Below are 21,791 nucleotides of genomic sequence, written 5' to 3'. Positions count from 1 at the left end.
GTAATGATCACTATCACTTAACATTTCAAACATGCTATCTTGATACCTAGAGGTATCCATAATTACCACTCCACCTCCCTTGTCAGCAGATTTGATAGTAATCATGGTATTATTACGTAAACTGTATAAAACCTCCTTCTGCTTACGTGTAAGATTCTGTTTACCCCTCTTATGATTGTTACACGAACTTCTCATCCGGTATAAATCATCCTCTACTAACTTACTGTATGCTGCTAGCAAAGGATGTAAAGGGGGGGGTATATGTACTAGGTCTTTTGATACTGTGATTACTAGTAACACCATTATCACCTCTAAATTCTATTTTCAGTGACAACTTACGTATGAACAACTTAAAATCACGTAAAGTCTCCTCAAAATTACTATAAGTAGTAGGAATAAATGAGAGTCCTTTGGAAAGGACATTCATCTCATCTAAGGTAAGTTGATGTGTAGATAAATTAAACACTATGTCATCCGTTTCCCTTCCCACATTTTTTTGATATTCTGGTTCTGAAACCGGTCGGGAGACAGTTTCCTTTTCTGTCTCCCTCTGCTCATCGAGCGTGTTCTCCCTTCCCTGGAATCTGACCTGATGGGGAAAGGATGTTTAATATCAAATACATTACTGGAAAGGTAATCCGAACCTATGCTAGAACTGTCAGTGGTAGTGGTCCCATTCCTACTCGTCCCAGGGACCTGGGAAGTATGAATCTTCCTCCTCACTACCTGTTCAAGTGGGGTTGTTTGAACAGAACTAACTACAATAGGCTCGCTATCTATATTATCCTTAGGAGCTAAACTAGTGTGAGATTCAGCAGACAATGCATCATTTGAAACCATGACATCACTAGAGATGTTATGTGAGACCACCTCACCATTAATAGCATTCATTAACCTAGAATCAGATATAGAAGCTAGTTGGGAATGGCTATTGTTAGATACATTGACATTATTACTATTAATTTGTCCATTAACTTTCTGTCTACGTACAACCTGGCCTCCGACATCTCCATTGCCCCTCGGCCAAGTGAAAATATGTCCCAATTTAAAGTCATTTATATCTCTTTGTAGCTTCGTTCTTTTCTGATTAAAAAGTCTTTTCTCATATTGTACAACGTTATCTAAAAGTATATGACAACAGCCGTCAACAGCGGAGGCTGGATAATTAACATATATAGCAGTTCTCTGTTCTGAGGAATGCTGAGGAAGTTATTTTGAGAAAGTTGAAGAACAAAAAATTTGTAAAGGATCATTAAAATTATAGCAATGGTATAATGGATAATATGACAGATGAAGTGACTGTTTTCTCACCTGCTGAAGACTGGTCTGTTAATGACTTTGAGAAACAATGATAGTAGAAGTTTCAGTCCACTTGGAAATCATAGATTATCTTAGTGATGAATCAGTATCTTTGAATGAAAAATAAACCTGATAAAACTATGTGCAACAGTTGCCCCCTCCCAAAAAACAACCAATCAATCAGCTTATTAGGTTGTCTTTATCATGATTCATACAAGCATAAATCAGCCAATCAGGGATCAGAGTGTAACATTTTATCAAATTATATATAGGTTGCACCAGTTTTCAACAAGCAGAAATGTGGCAAAAACTGAGAGGGATAGAAGTGGTAAACTTTAGCTGCATATGAACAAAGAAGGGCAAAAGAGGCAGCTTTCCGAAGTCATGGAACATAAACAATTAGTAGAAATAGCAGCAGCAACGAATTTAAGAATTTTTGTCTTTTAGAATTTTAAAAGAATATGAAATTGAAGTTTGATCAAAGGATTTTATTTTTCTCCCTTCTAGCATAAATAACCTTGTAGATGTTGTAATTAATCTTAAGACGCTTACCTATAAGTTACATTTTTTTGTATTACTTCAAGGGTGAATCAAATGTAGACAAAAACTTTCTGGATAAAAAGGGTTCATATTAATATTAAAGGAGCATGTTTAATCCTCTCCCCCTTGAATCCAACAAATAATTCTTTTGAAAAAGATTATGATAATGACATGCATTGTTTATCAAATGTCAAAGATAAAAATGTTTTAACAAAGCTAAAATAATGTTTTACAATTTAAGTGAAGAACTAAGGAAAACTTTAGTCGCTCATTAATGATAAGAAAATCAGATTAATGAAGGCCTACAATGGTGGGTACAACAATTTTGATGGATGGGCAAGAGTAGAATATTAAAATTAATGATTTGCCTCCTGATACAAGGTTTTATAGAGAAGTCAGTATAAGTGAATACAAAAAAGCAATGTGTAAAATATATACAAGTATCTATACGATACAACCTCGAGGGGACTCTGCCAGAAAAGTGGTTAGAATTTTTAAAAGCAGAAAAAACACATTAGCAGTCACCTTCAGTATACAGAAGATTCATAAAGACATTATCAACTCACCACTGTGTCAATATTTCAGCAGAGATTTGGATGTCAGAACATATATCTTATTTTGTAAATTTAGTTTAAAAGAAACTGTGAGTAAAATATCATTTAGCAAGAATTATTTTGATTTTAAAATCAAGTCAATGAGTTTAAGGATCATGAATCTAATTTATCAGCTACTGTGGATGTAAAACCCTTGCACACTATCATTCCACATCATGTTGGCTTAGATTGGGTGGGGAAGATTGCTGGATCCTGTATGGAGGAATAAATCATGCTTATTATAGTCCACTTTTTTCCATTGCTGGCCCTTGATAACAATTTTTATGTTCAATTTCAATGTTTTTAATAGTTTAACATAGTTAAAAAAGGGAGCTGCAGTGGCCCAAACTATACAAAACTGGTATTGGCATTTTAAGAAAATAATTATTTTCACAAATAAAATGTCCTTATTGCAGTTTTCTAGATGTGTGTGTGTGTGTGTGTGTGTGTGTGTGTGTGTGTGTGTGTGTGTGTGTGTGTGTGTGTGTGTGTGTGTGTGTGTGTGTGTGTCTATGTTTGTGTATGTAAGGGAATAGAGTATGAGCTGATGGAGCCTTACAAGTGGATTTTCAATAAGGAGAAAGCTGTTTTAGACATGACAGTTTATAAAGAAGTTAATTCAGATATTTGGCACCTTGCATTAATTATAACAACAATGGGAGGAATACTTATTTGTACTATAATAGTATGCATTCCAAGTATTTAAAAATAATATAATTAACAGTCTTTACACACATTTAAAACTGGGGTTATCCATGGTGGTGCAGCGGTAGCATTGTTGCCTCACAGCAAGAGGTGCTCCCGTTCGATTCTTGGCTGGAGTGTGGGGAGTGCCTTCTGTGTGGAGAATGCATGTCCTCCCCGTGGTTGGATGGGCATTCGAAAGACATGCGTAAATGGGCGTGCCTTCGTTGACGGTTGGACATTGAGCTGGCACCTCGGCGTTCATTAAAAAAATCTACTGCCAATCATTAGTGGACCAGAGTTCCGCTGTGGCGACCCCTAACCAGGAAAAGCCGAAAGACAACCACACACATTTAAAACTGGCCACTGATTTTAATATGGTTGAAATGGATACATATCAAATAATTGAACAGACAAATTGTCAAACATCATATAGTCAAACCCATATCATCAACAATTCAGTCTGTTGAATTGTTCTGACTGAGACCACATTACAGTAGGGAAATTTGCCCTTTTCCCCACTGCAGTACAATCACTCAGTTGGTATATATAATTAGCAGGGGGTGTGGGGGTGCAGGCAGGCTTGCCCCTTGAAAAAGCAGTTTTTGTAGAATATGTGGGTGTGTTTCTATGTTTTGAGTTTGTTTTGACAGACTGAATTGTTAATAATATGGATTCGACCTTATGTTGTTCGACAATTTGTCCATTTGATTATTTGGTAATTATCTGGTTGAAACAACTAAAAGTAAGTTTAAAAGAGATTTATGTTATAATGTTGCCATATTAATAGCAGCGAGGCAGCCTTTAAATTAGTAAATAGTCAGGATAAATCCATAAAAGAGGAATCAACTATACATAAGAGGTGCATATCAGCTATGTGCATCACTTATTCTATGGACGATTAAGATATCAAAGAAATTATGAGATGCAACCGGACAATATGAGGCAGGATTCATGAACTGTGACACATCATGCTGCTATTGTGTGCCTGTCATGCTGCGACAAGCACACAATAACTCACTATTTCATATTCATTAAATGGCTTTACACTACCCCCAGAATTCAGGAACAATAGTGTAGGCTTCGCGTAAAGCCTGCACGATGTTTATCAGTTAGCTCAATGAACAGTACCGCTAATCACATATGCATGCTGCTCATCATGCCTACATGAATGCATTCACTTTTCCATAGCCAGCAACAATGTTGTCGGTTATAAAAATGCGTTGAGCAGCACGAGCACACACAGTAAACAAACATGCTGGCCTATGGACAAATCTGGTAAGTATGCTCACGCGGACAGCATGAAAATCTATATAAGGCAAATAAAGCAAGCTGCACCAGCCAGGGAAAGGGAACTGAGTGCAACATGCACATAAATAAAGCATACAAATACACAAATAAGTAAGAGGGGAGGGTAAATGGCAAAGGTGACTACAATACATGGGTAACCAGGGAGGGAAAATGTCCAGAAGGCAATGTACACAGAAATCAAAGATGTATACAGGAATACAGGAGAAGGGGAGTAAATGTTCAAATTCTGCTAAGATAATTGATTTAAAGGTGATTATGTCACAAAGACAGTTTTGTAATAATAAAATTGTGCATTATGTATGTCACAATAATTAATGGTGGTCACAAACAAACATGATAGGATGTGAGAGTTGCACAAAGTAATATTGTAGCAGAGAGGATTAAATGAGATATAAATGTCATTAACATGCTGAGCTGAGATGACAGTTAGCAAGGGCAGTACATACATTAGGGGATATTTGCATAGTGTGCATTTATTCAATATAACATTTGGAAAAATAAAAATTACTCAGAAGCCACAATCTCCTTTTGCAAGAATCTAACCCATGTCATTGATGTTACCACTCAGTGATCTATTAACTGCGTACACCACAGAAATAGCCATAAAATGTGTACAAGGGAGATTACCCTTGAAGGGAATTATGCACTTTAATATTCTAATGGGTATGCATCCCATACGGAGGTGTGTATGGCATTAACATGTGGGACCAGAGTGTGACATACATAATACCCTTGCCTAAGGCCTCCTGGCTGACATCTTTATCATGCAGACAGATAATAACAGATGGAAACACCACACTATAATGTGATTTTTTTCAACAGCGCTGTATATTGTTAGCATCAGCGACAGGAAATAGCAATGGATATTGTCACAAACACTTGAAATTACTATGTGAATTAAAAAGTGATCCATGATAATCAATGTCATATTGGCATGTCAGGTAATGGAAATTAACTTCACTATGCTCATGTGCACACAGTTGTGATCAGTCCTATATCAATGGTCCTTCACCAAGGAATGATTCTCTGTAGTTTTGTACACACAACACCCAAGAACTGGAGCACACTTATGTGCAACACAGTACTCAACGCATGTGCCACAGTAGTACTTTCACCATGACATTGGCAGAACAAATTTCTACTGCCATGAAATCCAAAGATACCTTCATATGTGATTGTGAAAAATATTAAGGGATAATACTGATGTGATGTAATGGTTATTATATGACACCAGTATGTTCACACAACCTTTTTCCCTATGCTAGAATTGAATATCAAGCTGTAAATCTCCTCTAACTAATAATATGGTTATGGATTACATGTGCCACAGTGGAACTGTTACCACAGCTGCTAAACTCCACCTATCTGTCAAAAAAACAAATTGAAGGTCATGTTGCTAAATGCTAGGAGCATTAACCTGAAAATGAACTGACTGGAGTCTCCCCTTGCCCTGGAAGGTGCCGATGTCTGTGCGGTCATGAAAACCTTGTTCAGGGCTGCAGAGAGCACCCCTGCCTTACCAGGCTATATCTCATTCCACACATTCTGACCCCAAAATGAGGTCAGGAAGACTAAAGGTGGTAGAGTCTCTATCTTCATTAAGGACAGGCACACCTCTAGACTGGTCTGCCAACATGATGCACTAGAACTACTTCAGGTGCAACGGACAGTTGGCAAGACACCTATCCAAGTTATAGTCAGCTGTAGATCTCCCTCCATGACTCAGGACACCCACTCCTCTTACCTGGACCTGCATGACTCTATCAAGGTATCCTCTAACACCCTGATCCTTGGCAACTTCAACTACCCCACCATAGACTGAGTGAACTATTCCTGCACTAATGCACCCACTCAGCGATTCCTTAACTTCATCAGTTCTAATGCACTAGACCAGCTCGTCTCATCCCCCACAAGGAGAGATAACATTCTGGACTTGGTTCTCACCAATATGGGTGACCACTGCACCACTCTCATAGCATGTTCTTCCCTGGTGAGATCAGATCATTGGACTGTCTAGTTCAAAGTTAATATCCCACCCAACCCCCCTAGCTGTAATCAAGCTAAAAAAACTTTTCAAAAGCTGACTACAACATCCTAAGGGAGGGTATCTATATCGTCACACCACCACCCTCCTCAGAGGATGCAGACAAATGAAAAAAACAAAAAAAATCCTCTCTCTCTACTCATTTCCCACCTTTCCATAACCAGTAGATTCCAGTTTACAGATTTTGCTGAATTCTGGCTGTTTTGTAGTTTCTGTGTTACCCAGACCTTACTAAGATAGAAGGAAGCTTCTCTGTTCATCAATGAGAGTACTGAGCTTTGAGCAGCCTATCTGTCACTGGAGGAGTGGTTTTAGCTCAGAATCTGCAGTTTTATTGGACATTTTGAGCTATTTCTATCCCTTTCATCTTTCTGTTTAAAAATCTGTGTTTGCGAGGTTTTGCACATCGCACAGCACCATTTAACCAGGGTTAAACTATTCCTGGTGCCAGAAAGTCTGCTCTTCTAATTTTTCCTTAGAACTAGCCAGTTTTCTAGTTTTGGCACTCAAAAGTATTTCTTTGTGCTCAGCACTTGTTCAAAACTCATTGTAAGCACTAAATAATCTACAAATTACTGCAGCACTCAACTTTCCTCACTTGTTAAGAGGAACACCATTTTTAGTACTTAAAATAATAAGCACCTATCCAGGCATGTCTAAGGGACACCTCCCAGTATTTTCCCCTGTCCACCTGATGAATCTGGGCATCTTGGGACAATGTAGCAATTGCCTCATGTACACTAACATCCGTCTACTCCTACCACCCAACACTACAACCTGTGAGAAATGCACTTATATAGCCAAACTGGAAGCCAAGCTCGATCCAGCCAAGACTGTACTAGACAGTCAAGAGAAGAAGGTAAACACCACACTCAACACATAGTCCATCAAAACCTACACCACCTAAACCCATACATAGTAACGCAAAACACACACCTACATTCACAGAGACTCTCAATAAAAATCTGCCCAAACAACAGAGACCTCCAAAGCTGAAATGCAAGCAGCCACCACCCCCAATACTACCCAAATGACACATAGCCACAAAATCAGTGTGCTACTCAACCTCAGCCCATAAGACAAAACAACGTACCCAACAAACTAGTCATAGGTGACTCTAAAATCAGGCAGACTGATGTCCCACTCACCATTCTAAACAAGGAGAAAGTTACTGTCAGCTGCCTGTCATGTGCCAGGATCCACCACATAATGCAATCACTCAGGTCACTCCACAACAAGAATAAATATGACTCTGTAATTGTCCATGTTGGTGTGAATGACCTGAGATGTACCTCCCTGGTTACATGAAAAGAGACATGGAGGAGCTCTCGGATCATGTAGCCCAGGCAGGTATGACCCTAGCCCTGATTAGCATTCTCCCATCGCCTAGAATGATACCATAATACAAGGACAAAATGATTGACTTCAACAATTGGCTAAGCTTCTAGTGTCATTTGAAGGGGATCCAATGTCTGTCTGCCTGGGAAGACATGATCGATAGACCACGATGATTTGCCAGAGATGGCCTGCACCTGTTGCCCCTAGGATTCTGGATACTGGCTAAGGCTTTTGCCACCCCTATACTGCCTTTTTTAGGCAAGGTTCAAATGACAAACTCATCACTGTAGCAGGTATAAGCAAGCAAAATCTGAGGGTAATGCTAGAAGTCTAAACCTCAAAATGCACTCACTCAAAGCCCTACTTAAAATGGAGAACATTGACTTCTGTGCAGTGACTGAGACCCGGTTCAAGGCTCCAGAGAGCACCCCTGCATTACCAGGCTATAACTCATACCACACCTTTCGGCCACCTAACCTGGACCGAAACACTAAAGGAGGAGGTGTGTCCATATTCATTAAGGATATCTACGCCTCCAGGCTAATTGCTCAACATAATGCATCCAACATTATCCAAGTGCAACTAACACTGGGCAAGACTGCAATCCAGGTTGTAGCTTGTTACAGATCCCCCACCATGCCCCAGGATGCTCATTCCATGCTTCTTGATATACTGGGTAATATTAAGGTACAGCCCAATAACCTAATAATGGGAGATTTCAACTACCCCACCATCAACTGGGAAAACTACTCACGTACTAAATCATTTGCTCAATGCTTTCTGGAATTCATATATTCCAACCCCCTGGATCAGCTTGTCCATACCCCCACCAAGGGGCAGCAATATCCTGGACCTGGACATTACCAGTATGGGCAATTGATGTTCTACACCAGAGGTCAACTCCTTGCTGGTCAGATCCGACCACAAGCTAATCACCCTAGATATCAATATCCTGCCCCCACCCCCCATTAAGGAAACCATCATAAAAAAACTTCTCCAAAGCCAACTTCATGCTTTTTAAGGCAGAAGTGGCAAGCTTCACAACACCCATACAGATGGAAAATAGAGGTATAACTGCTGAATCCTATACAAATACACTGTATAAGCACATACATGAGTGCATGGATCATGCCATCCCCAACAGAACAAAGACGCTATACTCCAAAAAAAGTAAGCCAATCTGTCGGTCCCCTGCCATAAACAAACTCTACAACAGAAGGAAGAAGCTGTTGCAAAAAAGAATAAAATCCCCTGATTGCAGGAACTGCCTGGTCAGCCTCAGTAAGAATCTGAGATCCCTCATAAAATCCACCAAAGCTAGTTATGAAAATAAAATTGCCAGTGATTCCAAAGACGACCACAAAGTATTCTACAGCTACGTCAAGAATCTCAATGGTGAAACTCAGATCTTCTCTGAGCTACAGCACAATGGCACTAGATATACAGAACTGACTGATATTGCCAATATCCGGGCAGACAGGTTCATTGCAAACTTCACCCCCCTCACCCCCCCAAGGGACCAATCACTATACTGGAAAAATGCAAAGCCCTTGTAAGCACGGCTGCACAAGTAAAGAATGCACTCTCCAAAGCCAAGAATACAGCATCCATGGGACCTGACAACATCCCAGGCTGCATTTTGCATGAACTTCAGAAGGAACTGGCACCCTGCCTAAGTACCATGTTCAGTCATAGCCTCACTTCAAACTTTGTGCCTACTGAATGGCGCACAGTGATGGTTATCCCACTCCACAAAGGGGGTGACACCACAGACCCTGGGAAGTACCGCCCCATTAACCTGACGAGCCTGCTCTTCAAGGTCATGGAATGTATCATCTTGGAGCTCATAAACAAGGACATAGGTAACCTCCAGACTCTGGACCCCACTCAGTTTGTGTTTGTAAAACATAGGTAATGTCTCCTAAACCTGATTGACTTCTTTGAAGTAGTCACCAGAGCTGTGGATGAGGGTAAGGTGGTGCACACAGCCTATCTTGACCTCGCCAAGGCTTTCAACACCATCCTCCAATCTGGAATTATAGATAAACTCACTAGACTGGGCAAAAATCCCTATGTCACAAGATGAATGGCCAACTGGCTCACTGACACAGCCCACAAAGTGAAAGTAGATGACTCCAAATCCAACTTCAGACCAGTGACAAGTGGAGTACCACAGGACTCAGTCCTGGGTCCTCTCCTGTTTGGCATCTGCTTCTCAGAAGTCCAGGCTAATACAGTAGGCCTTTGGCTAATGATATTCACAGAGGACTGAAAACTAGGTGCCATAATAGAATCGCCTAATGATGTGGACATTCTACAAAGGGGCCTCATTGAGACTGATGCTTGATGTCAAAGTCATGGCCTCAAGCTCAATGCCAAGTAGTGCATTGTCATGTCCTTTGGGAAAAACACTGTACCCATGAACTGCCACATAGGTGGTAGCCTACTAAACACCAAAAGTGTGATAAGAGACCTTGGGACAAAGGTGGACAGTAGTCTCTCCTTTGATAATCACACACCACAGTAGCCAGGAAATCCTTCTATGTGGCACACCTCATCACAAAGGGATTCACCTCCAGAAAAAAAGAGGTCATTGTTCTTCTCTACTCATCCTCATCAGACCCATTATAGAGTACAATGCCCCATTTGGCATATACTTTGCAGGACATCTACAACAGCTATAAAGACCACAGAAATACCTCACTAAGAGGATTACCAGCCTCAAACAGATGCCAAATGCAGACCATCTCAAAAAACTCCAGCTCTACTTTGTTGCTTATCACCTACTCAGAAGTGACCTCTGCCTAACATACAAAGTCATGTCAAACCCAGATTTGTTGGACATGCTACACTTAAAGAAACCCCAATCCCTCCGGGCCACACACTCCAGGGACCCAAACCTTGCCACCACAATAAACAGAATATGCTGGAGAGATAGATTCCTCTCCCAGAAACTTTCCATGCTCTGGAACAGACTACCTATTCATGTCAAGCAAAGCTCCTCATTAGCCCTCTGTAATAAAAATCTCAACAATTGGATGGGAAATAGGAAATTGAGCCCGGGGATCACTTCTGTGACTCTGCTAGACAGGGGCACAGGAAAATAACTTTCTTGGGTGGGAAAAGCCAGGGAACTTTTTTGGCTAGGCTTATATAGGCCCCAGGGCCGATAGCCTAGTACCTACCTATGAACCTATGAACCTATGAACTATGCTGAACAGTATGCCAATGCAGTATACAAACACTTGTACAACTGCATGGATTCAGCCATACCCAACAGAACTAAAATCTGCTCCTCAAAGAACCACAAACCTGCTTAGTGTACATTCTCTGTCTACAAACTTTACATCAAAAGGAAGAAACTGTTGCCCAAGGGTAAAACGGAACAAATTCCAAATTGGAAAAACTCTCTCCTTAGCCTTAACAAGTAAATTAGATCACTAGTGAAAACCTCCAAAGCCAATTATGAATCAAAACTAGCCTCCAAAACAATGGGAAACCACAAAGCCTTCTTCAGTTATGTCAGGAACCTCCATGGCAAAGCCCAGGTTTGTTCTGAATTAGTACTTAACAGTATCACTTGCTAGCAGATAGGTTCAGAGCAAACTTCATCCCCCTGTCCCCCCAAAGGCCATTTTGACATCCCCAATACTTGTCCTGAACCTCATATCTCCATACATCAAGTGTGAAAGGCCCTATCCAAGGCAAAAAACACAGCTTCCATGGGACCTGATAGTATCTCAGGCTGCATTCTGCACCATTACCAGCAAGAACTAGTTTCGCCATTGAGCACCCTATTCAACCAAAGCCTACGTACAGGCTTTATTCCACAAGAGTGGCAAAATGCCTTTGTCATCTCCTTGCACAAAGGTGGTACCACTACTGACCCTTGAAACTATTGCCCCAGTTCGGCTTTGTTAAGGGCAGATCCTGCCTCTTAAATCTGGTCGACTTCTTTGAAACAGTCACCAAGGCCATTGACGAAGGGAAGGTGGTCCACACAGCCTACCTGGACCTCACAAAACCCTTCGATACAATACCCCACTCGGGCATTATAGATAAGCTCACCAGCTTAAATATAAACCCCTATGTCACTAGATGGGTTGCAAACTGGCTCAAGGACAGAACCCAAATGGTTAGAATTGCTGGAGCCATGTCAGACTCCAAACCAGTTACAAGTGGCATCCTACAAGGCTCAGTCCTGGGACCTCTCTTGTTCGGTATATATTTCTCGGAGGTACAGGCCAACAAAGAAGGACTGTGGCTGACCAAGTTCGCAGATGACTGCAAACTGGGCGCCATAATCGACTCTCCAGCTGACACAAGCATCCTCCAAAAGGGCCTTATAGAAACAGACAACTGGTGCCAGAGCCATGGCCTCAAGCTAAACGCCAAAAAGTGTATAGTCATCCCCTTTGGCAAAAACAAAGTGCCCACAAATTACCACATAGGTGGTAATCCATTAAGTACAGAAGAAGTAATTAGGGACCTGGGGACCCAAGTTGATAGCAATCTCTCATTTGACAACCACGTGGCCAAAGTGGTTAGAAAAACATTTTATATAGCCCACCTAATCATGAAGGGATTCACATCTAGATCAGGGGAGATTATCGTGCCTCTTTACTCATCCCTCATCAGGCCCATAATCGAGTACAATGCCCCTTTTAGGATGTACCTTACCAAACACCTGCAGCAACTGGAAAGACCCCAAAAGTACCTCACCAAGAGGATCAAAGGGCTCAAACAGATGCCATATGCTGCCCAGTTAAAGAAACTCCAGCTCTACTCAGTGGCATACCACCTGCTCAGAGGCGACCTGTGCCTGACGTATAAAGCCATGTCCAACCCAGTATTAAGGGACATGCTGCACCTCAAAAAATCCAAATCCCATCGAGCTACACGCTTGAGAGACTTGAACCTCAACACTGAAATAAATAGGACATGCTGGAGGGACAGATTCATAACCCAGAGGCTTCCTTCACTCTGGAATAAAATCCCAGTCCAGGTTAGGCAGAGTCCCTCATTGACTCTCTTCAAGAGGAATCTTGATGAGTGGATGGGATATCGTAGGTTTACCCCGGGTATCACTTCTGTGTCACTGTTAGACAGAGGCACAGTATACTAACCTCGAAAAAGGGCATAGCAAAATTAATTTAAAATGGGTGGCGAAAGCCAAACATACTCTGGCTATGCTTATAAATGCCCTAGGGCAGATAGCCTAGTATGAACCTATGAACCTTTTTAATACACCAGCCTACTAAATATGTTAACAGTATAATGTGATGAGACAGAAGAGGTGATGAGGGATACAAAAGAGTTTGTGTTATGGCACATACATGAACATCTTATAAGTTCATAGATTAGTATTAAGCTAACAGCCCTTGTGGACCATTTAAAGCCTATCCAGTTACCCCATATGAGAATCAAACGCTGCACCTTGTGCCTGCAATGTAAACACCTTAACCATTCTGCTATCCTCCAACTTCGTTATGTTGTGTTTGTATTAGGTGTTTCCTCATTCAGAATGTGTCCTGCTTTGTACCATTAAGGGATTGATATATGGATAGAGAAGGTGCAGGAGAGACAATACCCAATAGTCTATATACATCAGGTTGAAGAAGGTGTAGGAAATCGGAAACATGATGGTGACATGAGGACAGTATTTTTTTATAACAGATGTTGCACACACTTATACAAGTAATACTAATATGACAAAAATGACTTTACTTTATAACATATGTAAGAATTCAAACCTTTGGCAGTAGAAGTAACTTTTTACAGAATGGGCTGAATAATTTAGCTGAGCACAAAGGAGCTCATGATGCACTAACATTTAATCACACATTATAAGAGATACTCAAAGCAGTGTTCAATAAAGGCATTAGTTTGGCAGCCATATTTATTTAACATTTGTTGACTGGGAAAGTTCAACAAGGACAGAGCCTATTTCCACTGGAGGCCCAGGGAGAAACACTCCAGGCACATGTCTTTGAAAGATGAGACGAAACCAGAGTACCCAGAGGAATCTCACACAAATGCAGGGAGGACATATAGACCCCACACAGAAGGCACCCCAACCAAGAATTGCACTGGAGAACCTCTTGCTGTGAGGTGACAATGTTAACCACTGTGCCACTGCATCATCCAACCACTGTGCCACCCATATGCATATGCATTATACTTACACCAATTGCAGCCTCCCTTACACTTTACATAATATCCAGCAACATGATACATATAGAAGAGCAACTGTATCACAGTTGATTACACTGGCCCTGTTTTATTATAGTGCAGCAGATGTATTGCTATTTGCACTAAGCTAACCATAGCAATGTGGTCTAATGCAAAAACTCACCATATTTTGCTATAACACTTGAAATGCCATTTAGTATTACATAGTTCACTTGATTTTTACCTGAACTTGTGGAAATGCTTTGGACTACAAATGAAAAAACAGTAAGGGGATACGCAGATACATAGACAACACATACACATGAAAAGAGACATAAAACCAGGCAGTAAGAGATTTACCTTCTGCTGGATAAGAACCTTTGTCAAAATGCAGAATTAAGCTTATAGACTTAATCATTATCTCAACACACCAAGATGAAAAGCCTGTTTCCCCCATCTCAAAACCTCACTATTGAAGGGAGAGGGATAACCTATTTTTGCCAATAGAAGATGCAGATATTAGCCTTCAGCAAAGTAATGATAATATGAAAATACCATAAGATGACATTTACATCCATCAGCCTAATGAATAATCAGCAGTAAAAGGGGTTAGAAGGAGTGAAGATGGAGAGAGACATAGCAAAGTTTGGTGTTATGGGCCATTGACACATATCTTTATGGTGTCTCCTCGTTCTTCATCTCCCATCCCCTGAATTATTAACTGATGGTTACAGAGGACAGGAAGGTACAGGAGAGGCAAAACATTTTTAAGACATGAGTAGAATAAGACTGGTTTATTATTTTTTCTTAATGACATACATGTGTTTGCAAATGCTTTTTTTTTACAACACTATTCAAAATCTGTTCATTAAAGGTCATAAGTGAATAAAAATTAAGATGTATGTCATGAAACATGTCAAAGAAGTATAACTTCACAGTTAGAAATAATCTGGCATACATGTGGAATCAAACCCTTAATGCTATAAAAAAAAAAAAAAAAAATCTTCAGACAAGTGACTTGTCAACACTACTCTCTCCATAGGAAGTTGTGCTTTGTTATACCCAGTAGTATTGCCTTTATTGTGCCTTTATCCTATATTCCAAGAGTACAGCATGTTTAAGCACCCTTGTACAAGGACAATCAGACTACCATGAGTGATGGCAACAACTGACCAAGTTTAGTCATAGGACATGGACAGCCATTAGCCATCACTCATCACTGGTTCACAATGCCAAATGCCGTACAAATGCTGAGGACAAAAAGTGAAGGTCTTCTTATGGGCCATTTCTGGCCATGTGTGTTGTGTGTGATTCTGATTTTTGACGTGATTAGACATGTGAAAAAGGGGATGATAAGAAAGTGGTGAAATGGGGGTGCAAGCAGAGGGGAGGACACAGGAGAAAGAATAGAAGAATTTGTAGGAAGGTAGTTGGAGAGAAGCATAGCTGTTTACTTCTTCACAACATAAATGTAGAAGTGTAAACAGAATTTTCTTAATTTGGATTGCCACCACAACAAGGGTAGGTGGCAACAAATCAGTTGTGTTAAAAAGATGCATATCTGAAGTGAACAGCTATGTATGGGACTTTGTTTTTTTATGGAACAGCTGCACATTTTCTTTTTTACTTTCAATGAGAGAGGATATTGGGGAAGGGGCTTAGGAATACGAGGGTCGGATAGGAATGTAGGGTACGCGAGAAAGCAGGCTCAGACATGCAGGACATACAAGACAGACAGGGATGGTAATGAACACAAAAGGTTGGGGGACACCATGATTAGGGATAGATAGTATACATTGGTGGAGCACTGACATCAAGCCTGAGAACAGTGAGAATATAGTCTTCACCCTCAGAACTGTCATCAGTATCTCCTACATCAGTTCCCTGTCTTAGTGTACAGTGTGGCACCAGGTTTGCAATATGATGAAGCACCTTTTGTACACAGCTGATTTGGAACTGAGACCCCTTTCCATGGTACCCTCTACAGCCCTGTCAGCTGTTGCCGGGTGACAAAATCCCCTCCTCCACTACTACTACTCCCAGAGGGTACCAGTCCACCAGCAGCCAGAGCAGAGCTACCTGACGCAGATGGACCAAGTAGGGCAGGGGTTGTGGAGGCAGATCTGACAGGCTGCAAATCTGACGTGCTGGATGCTGGTGCTGAAACCTTTGGAGGGATGGAGGACTGATCCTTAGTGGTTGGTCTACTTCCCTGTGCTAAATGTCATTTTTTCTTAACAAAAATATATGACAACAGAAAATTTAAGCCATAGAAAATATTAAAAAAATAACAAAAAATACAAAATATGAGAGAGAGAGAGAGAAAGAAGGGGTGGGATGAGACAAAAAAATGAGAGAATTAGATCAGTGGCATGTCACATGGCTTTATTATTTCAGTACACACACATTTATGATTTTCCAGTCTGTACAACTTTATCACATTCAGGTATGATAGGAAGATCTTAATGAGTTGCATTTTCCTCTCCCTGCAGTCCTAGGGTGAGTGCATGTAATCATGTAACTACTTACACAATGTTTACCTCCCTTACTTCTTTCCTACACCAAGTGAGAATTTTAGAGTTTAGAAATGATAATGATTTCACACCTCAGTCATTTTTTTAGGTGCTAGTAATCTGTTTTGTCTTCTTTGCGTTTCATGTCATCCAAATCAGTGATGGGAGTAATGCGTTACAAAAGTAATATGTTACTGTAATATATTACAATTTCTAGTACCTAGTAATATAACATATTACTTTTCAAAACAGTAACAAAGTAATTAACGTGCATGTTACTTTTGTGTTACTTTGCAAAATCACAGGTCGGGAGTCCCACTGGGACAGATATTGAGTGACCAAAAAAAGGTTCTTTGCTGCTGAGTGTTTCTGCCCCCTTCCATGTTTACTACCACATAGTATTCAATATTACAAATCAGGAAAAAATGATAAACTGCTCTTTGTAATATACAACCCTGCATTACCTAGAACTATACGTCTCCTTGCAATACAGCATTGCTTTAAGCATACTTAAATCCAAATGCTGCACCTTTACAGATAGTATGTCAATCCTTAGCTCCACAGCCCTTGAACTAAACTCCACTTCAGCTTTAAAGCAGCAATGGATAGGTTCATAGGTTCATAGGTAGGTACAAGGCTATCGGCCCAAGGGCCTAAGTAAGCCTAGCCAACAAAGTTCCCTGGCTTACACCAACCCAAAAAAGTTAATTTCCTGTGCCCCTGTCGAGCAGAGCCACAGAAGTGATCCCCGGGGTGTATTTCCTATTTCCCATCCACTAATCAAGATTTTTCTTGAAGAGTGTTAATGAGGAACTTTGGTTGACATAGATGGGTAGGTTGTTCCAGAGTATGGGAAGTCTAAGGGACAGAAATCTATCCCTCCAGCAAGTCCTGTTTATTGTGGTGACAAGGTTTAGGTCCCTAGAGTGTGTTGCTTGGAGTGATTGGGATTTCTTTAGGTGTAGCATGTCCAACAGCTCTGGGTTTGACATAGCTTTATATGTTAGGTAGAGATCACCTCAGAGTAGGCAATATGCTACAGAGTAAAGATGGAGTTTTTTTGAGACGATCAGTGTAGGGCATCTGTTTGAGGCCAGTAATTCTCTTTGTGAGGTACTTTTGTGACCTTTCCAGCTGCTGCAGATGTCTTGTGAGGTACATTCCAAAAGGGGCATTGTACTCTATAATGGGTCTAATGAGTGTCGAGTAGAGGGGAACAATGACTTCTTTTTTCCTGGATGAGAACCCTTTTGTGATGAGGTGAGCCATGTAGAAGGATTTCCTGACTACTGTGGCAATATGATTATCAAAATAGAGACTACTGTCCACCTGGGTCCCAAGGTCTCTTATCACACATTTGATGTTAAGAAGACTGCCACCTATGTGGTAGTTCATGGGTACAGAGTTTTCACCAAAGGGGATAACAATGCACTTTTTGGCATTGTGCTTGAGACCATGGCTGTAACACCAGACATCTGTCTCAGTGACGCCCTTCTGTAGGATGTCCACATCATTTGGGAACTCAACTATAGCTCCTAGTTTGCAGTCATCTGTGAACTTTGTTAGCCAGAGGCCATCTGTGTTAGCCTGTACTTCAGAGAAGTAGATACCAAACAGGAGAGGTCCCAGGACTGAACCCTGTGGTACTCCACTTGTCACTGGTTTGAAGTCAGATTTGGAGTCTGCAACTTTTACAGTGTGGATTCTGTTAGTGACCCAGTTGGCAACCTATCTTGTGACATAGGGATTTATACCTAGTTTAGTGAGTTTAGCTATAATTCCAGAATGGGGGATGGTGTCGAAAGCCTTGGCGAGGTCAAGAAAGGCTGTGTGAACCACCTTACCCTCGTCTACGGCTTTGGTGACTGCATCAAAAAAGTCGACCAGGTTCAGGAGGCAAGATTTGCCTTTCACAAACCTGAACTGGGTGGGGACCAGAGTTTGGAGGTTACCGATGTCTTTGTTTATGAGTTCCATGATGATACGTTCCATGGCCTTGCAGACCAGGCTCATCAGGCTAATAGGGTGATAGTTTCCAGGATCAGTGGTGTCTCTCCCTTTGTGGAGTGGGATAACTGTTGCTGTGCGCCATTCAGTGGGCACAAAGCCTGATGTGAGGCTATGATTGAACATGGTGCTTAGGTGGGGAGCCAGTTTGTTCTAAAGTTCGTGTAAAACGCAGCCTGGGATGTTGTCAAGTCCCATGGATGCTCTGTTTTTGACTTTAGAGAGTGCTGCTTTTACCTGTGAAGTTTTGATTACAGGGATTCTGCATTCTTCCTGTATAGATATGGGCCCTTTAGGGGGTGAGAGTGGGGTAAAGTTAGCAGTGAATCTATCTGCCAGGATGTTGGCAATATCAGTTGGTGCTATAATTTCTGTGCCATTGTGCTGTAACTAAGAGCAGATCTGGGCGTTGCCATTGAGATTCTTGACATAGCTATAGAATGCTTTGTGGTTGTCCTTAGAATCAGTGGCAATCTTGTTTTCATAGCTACCTTTGGAGGATCTTATAAGGGATCTCAGCTTCTTGCTGTGACTGACCAGGGAGCTCCTCCACTCATGGGATTTTACTCTCTTTTGCAACAATTTCTTCCTTCTGTTGCAGAGTTTGTTTATGACAGGGGACCACCAGATTGGCTTCCTTTTTTTGGAGGATAGAATCTTGGCTCTGTTTGGGATAGCACAATCCACTCACTCGTGTAAATGCTTACAGAGTGCATTTGTGTAGGATTCAGCAGTCATACCTGTATTGTCCAACTGCATGGGTGTCATGAAGTTCACCACTTCTGTCTTAAGAAACATGAAGTTGGCTTTTGAGAAATTTTTTACCGTGGTTTCCTTAATTGGGGGTGGAGGCGGGATGTGGATATCTAGGGTGATTAGCTTATGGTTGGATCTGACCAAAGAGAAGTTGACTTTAGGTGTGGAACACCGGTCACTCATGTTGGTAATGACTAGGTCTAGGATATTGTTGCCCCTGGTGGGGGTGTGGATAAGTTGATACAAGGCATTGGAATTTATGAATTCCAGAAAGCGCTGAGCGAAGGTGTTGGTACATGTGTAGTTTTCCCAGTTAATGGTGGGGTAGTTGAAATCACCCAATATTAGGGTGTTTGGTTAAACCCTAATATTTTCCAGTATATCAAGAAAAGAGGAGTGGAAAACCTGGGGCATGGTGGGGGGTCTGTATCAAGCTACAATTTGGATTGCAGTTTTGCCCAGAGTTAGTTGCACTTGGATAACCTCGGCTGCATTATGCTGAGCAACTAGCCTGGAGGTGTGGATATCCTTAATGAATATAGACACACCTCTGCTTTTGGTGTTCTGGTCCAGGTTAGATGGCCGAAAAGTGTGGCATGCATTATAGCCTGGTAATGCAGGGGTGCTCTCTGAAGCCTTGAACCAGGTCTCAGTCACTGCACAAACATTGATGTTCTCCATTTTAAGGAATGCCTCGAGTGAGTGCATTTTGAGATTTAGACTTCTAGCATTGAGTAGCATTACCCTCAGTTTTTGCTTGCCTGTTCTTGTTATGGTGGTGAATTTGTCATTTGAACCTTGCCTAAAAAGGCACTATAGGGGCAGCAAGAGCCTTTACCAGTATCAGGAATCCCAGGGGTGACAGGTGCAGGCCATCTCTGGCAAAGCATCGTGGTCTGTCGACCATGTCGTCCCAGGCAGACAGATACTGGATCCCCTTAGAATAACACCAGAAGCTTAGCCAATTGTTGAAGTCAATCATTTTGTCCTTGTACTGCAGTATCATTCTGGGCGATGGCAGGATGCTACTCAGTGCTAGGGACATACCTGCCTGGGCTACAAGATGGGAGAGGTCTTCCATGTCTCTTTTTATGTAGTCCAGGGAGGTACGTCTCAGGTTGTTCACACCAACATGGACAATCACAGAGTCATATTTGTACTTGTTGTGGAGTGACCTGAGTGTGTGGGTTATGTGTTGGATCCTGGGCACCTGACAGGCAGCTGACAGTGACCTTCTCCTTGTTTAGCCTGGTGAGTAGGACATCAGTATGCCTGACTATAGAGTCATGTATGACTAGTGTGTTGGGTGTGTTGTTTTGTCTTATGAACTGTGGTTGAGTGGTACACTGAGTCTGTGGGCTATGTGTCATTTGGGTTGTGTAGGTGGTGGGAGGTTGCTTGCATTTCTGCTTTGGAGGTCTCTGTTGCTTGAGCAGATTATTACTGAGAGCCTCTACAAATGTTTTTGTGCTTCTATGTGTGGATTTTGGTGGTGTAGGTTTAGGTGCATAAAGTGGAAGCACCAAATAAACATTACTGAGGACCTCTTTCCACCATGACTATGCCTAGAAGTGAAAGTCTCATTGCATCTCCAAAAGAATTGATCTCTAAGAAGACACAATCCAGAAATAAGAAAACACAGTTAACAATACCAATTGTCCATTTTCGTATTTACCTCCATATGCCGATAACGGCCCCGCATGTCAGCAATGATGAGTTCCTTCTAACTTCTGGAATGCGAGCCTAGAACTCCTAGTCTCCCAATTATATCCAATATCTCTGCCACCACATTCAAAGAAACAACCCAAACTGTCTCTCAGGCTATTGGTCAAAAGCACTATCAATCAAACATAATGGTTACTACAGGCTGGCTGAGACAGCACCGCCAGGGCATGTTACAAGTCTGGGTATAATTTGTCCCTTATAAGTTTTTGTGGTGCCATTTATAATATAGAACTTTTTATGAATGGTCACAAATTTTATCATCAGCATACTTCTTTAGGGCTTCTAATTTTATCTTAGATTTGTACACTGTTTATCTTAAAATTCTTGATTGTAAAAGGCAGACAGTTATACACAGCAACAAATAATGACAGCTATTCAGCTACTTCATCTCTTCTTATTCTCTACCATTTTAAAGTCAGTAATACCATTATTTAAAACATCTCTCTGTTATGAGACTTTTATCCCTTCTTATTTTTTGCTTTGACCCTGTCTCTTGCAGTAAGAGGTTGTTACGTAACTATTTACACTTGTTGGTGTTGCTAGCTTTTGAAATGCCCAAATTGACACTTTTTTTTATATGTGAGACTTTGAAGGACAAAACATACTCATGGCATCTCTACTCCGTGGTGGCAGCATCTTCTCCTTTAAGGAGAACTTTGTGTGCATCACACACATGCCAAGACGGATGTAAAAATATTCTGCACTTGTGTGCACAGAATTTAAAAAAGCAGTTCCATTGAAAGAGAAGGTAAGTAAGTAAGTGAGTGTGTATATATGTATATGTGTATGTGTGTGCATATATATATATAT

The sequence above is a fragment of the Protopterus annectens genome, chromosome 12.part0 (assembly GCF_019279795.1).
Source record: "Protopterus annectens isolate FY-2018-M chromosome 12.part0, PAN1.0, whole genome shotgun sequence".
Taxonomy (NCBI): domain Eukaryota; kingdom Metazoa; phylum Chordata; order Ceratodontiformes; family Protopteridae; genus Protopterus; species Protopterus annectens.
The sequence above is the reverse complement of the archived record's forward strand: the minus strand, read 5'-3'. Positions refer to the sequence as shown.